Source organism: Manacus vitellinus, unplaced genomic scaffold (genome assembly GCF_001715985.3).
Source record: "Manacus vitellinus isolate BGI_N305 unplaced genomic scaffold, ASM171598v3 scaffold_47_pilon, whole genome shotgun sequence".
NCBI lineage: Eukaryota > Metazoa > Chordata > Aves > Passeriformes > Pipridae > Manacus > Manacus vitellinus.
The window spans coordinates 4385888-4388556 of record NW_021940585.1 but is presented as its reverse complement, the minus strand read 5'-3'; the positions used below and the strand labels follow the sequence as shown (position 1 = coordinate 4388556).

The window sequence follows — 2669 nt, the reverse complement described above, 5'->3', positions numbered from 1 at the left end:
TAATCATTAAAACAGATCCTCTTTCACCTCCACAACATTTCATTCACCCATTTAAAACCAAAACAACAAAGAAACTCCACCAGTGACCTTTCATACTTTCCTGGATGCAGGGAGGGAGCCTCACCTTCAGGGATGAAGAGTCTGCACCAGCCAAAAAAAGAGAGAGCCAAGAGAAATGTCTCTCTGAGAGAGACAAGAGGAATGAGAGGAAGGCAGGGGAAGAAGGGGAGTTTAAATGTGACAGAAGCAGCTTGGCCATAAAACCCCAGGTGTTCCAACCTGCCTGGTGGATGAGTCAGAGCCAACAGGCTGGAAAATAACTGTCTGTCTGGGAGTGATGGAGCTCCCACCTTCCACATTTGTGCCTCAAAAAAGAGGAAGGATTTTGTTTTCCAGGCTGCTTGGAAATGATAAAGGAGGTGAAGGAGGTAAAGGGGAGGGGGGGAAATAATAGTCCTGAAAACCTACAGCACTTTCCTGCAGCCCAACATCTGTTTCCATGGGAACAGCAGGAGAGTTTTTTTTGCAGGAATTCCTGCAAATTACACAAATAAGCCCCACGGTCAGGTTGGATTTGCCTCTTTCTCACCTCACTTCAGGCTGAGCCAACTCCACCCGAGGAGCACCGACCCAGTCCTGGCTGGGAAAGGTGTGAGGAGCTGCCCTGAGGAAGAAAACAGGAAAAAAAGCAGCAAAAGTCCCCCCCAGCAGCCCAGTGAGAGGCTTTTCTTTGAGAAGAGATGAGGTGGCTGCAGATAAAGAGGAAAAGCAGGACCTGCCCGGGCATCTCCCTGTGCCAGCAGGCAGAGCTGGGGCTTTGGCACCAGCACTGGAGAGCAGTGCAGGGGACTGGAGAGACACCATCCATCCTCCCCCTGTCATTTCTCCCAGAGATTCGGCGAGCTGACAGTTAATTAACCAGTTCATTAATTAATTCTCCCTCCTGCAGGGCCCTGAGCTGGTTGCAGTGCAGGGAGTCACCTTAACAGGAGCAGACAGGAGCCCAGAGCTCGGGGATCCCTCAATCCCAACCTTTATCCCACGGGGAGAATTCCACCAGCTGCATGTGCCCGTCTGACAAACAGCCAGAGACAGCCCTGCAGACAGGCAGGCACTTGGAAAAGACAGTGCTGGGCAAAAAAAAACCCAAATAAACCCACCCTCCTGCACAGGAAAGCAGCTCCACTCAGCAGAACGAGCTTGGAGATGCTCTGTGTGCTCCTCAGAAGAATAAAGGATAATTCCATGTTTATGCAGAGCTGGAAAAGAGCTGTTTGCCCCCAGGAAGGGGGGTTATGGACACAGCAGGGCTGGGAGCAGCTGAGCCCCAGCCAGGGTTCCCAGAGTGCTGGATCAAAGCAGTTTGCTGGGATCCCAACCTGCAGCTCCTGGGTGTTCCCAGGGTTCCCATCCCAGCTCCTGAGCAGCCCAAGGGGTCAATCCATCCCAGAGCCGGGGCCAAAGTGCCTCTGGGAATGAGCTGGAGGAGCCTCTGAGCGAGGGAAGGGACTTTGAACAGCAGCATTTTGTCCTCCAGGTCTCAAAGGCAGGAGGGTTAATCATTCATGGGCCAGGCAGAGATAAGACACGGGAGCAGGCTGTGTAAAAACTGGATTTTAAAAAAATCCTTTTAAAAGGATGTGAAGGGGGAAAAAAAAAATCAGTGTAGAATTCTGATTTGCTATGAAAAAAATAATATTTTAATAGAGTTTGGTGAGTTAACTCCTGATCCACCTCAAAATTTTTCATTTAAATCGCAGAGAAAGTTGGTTTTCTGTCCTTTGGGGGTTAAATGTTGGTTAAATGTTTTGTGCTTTAAAAAGAAAAACCAAAAAAAAAAAAACCAACTTGAAAACAAAACCCTTGGAGGAGGTAGGTGGTAACGGGATGTCAGTCCATCAGTAATTCCATCCACACTTCCAAGGTGGGAGCTGAGCAAAGCTGGGAAAAGGGGCTGGGGGGGCAAAGGGAAGTGAGACAGTTGAGGAAAAAAAAAAACAAGAAAAAGAGGAAAACCACCAAAGAACAGCAACCAGCCCAAATATTTTCTCTGCTGCCACCCCAGAGGAGTGACAAGTGATTGTCCCTCAGATGCAGAGATGCCACATGTCCCCTTGACACGTGTGTGTCCTCCCCACCAGTGATGTGCCCCTTAAATCCCACCCCTGCTGGAGTTTCACTGCAAGAATGGAAATGCATGTGGGGTTTTCTGCCTCCTGGATGAAAAGGAAATTCCAGAGCAAACCATCTCACTTCACTCTCTCTCCTTCAGGGGAAAATCTTCTGGCTCGGTTTGAAGTCTCATCATCTCTGATGCCACGTGCAGATTTTAGTGTCAATGACTGGAAGTGGTTCAGGCCCTTTTCCCAAAGGATCCACGAGGGGAAAGCTGAATTCTCACCACTGACCTTACAAAGTTATATTTTAGATGTGGAATCCTGCCACTGAATCAAACAGGAACCTTGCAATTAGGGGCAGAATAAAAAAAAAATAAACCCAAGAACCACAAAGCCAGGTTTCTGTTAGAATGAGCTTTGGAGATTGACCCAGGTGCCACTTTTCCTGCAGCTGGCACAGGGGGATCATGGAATTATGGAATGGTTTGGGTTGGAAGGGACCTTAAAGCTCATCCAGTGCCACCCCCTGCCCTGGGCAGGGTCACCTTCCAC

General features: G+C 49.0%; 1 long non-coding RNA gene across 1 annotated transcript in view; it reads left to right on the top strand.

The window, feature by feature from the left end:
* The window catches only part of LOC108640905, a 6373-nt gene extending 3913 nt beyond the window's left edge, over positions 1-2460 (top strand). Inside the window, exon 3 of the long non-coding RNA XR_001921585.3 lies at positions 2273-2460. This is a non-coding gene — a long non-coding RNA (uncharacterized LOC108640905). The remainder of the gene's footprint in view (positions 1-2272) is intronic.
* The last annotated feature ends 209 nt before the right edge of the window (positions 2461-2669 follow it).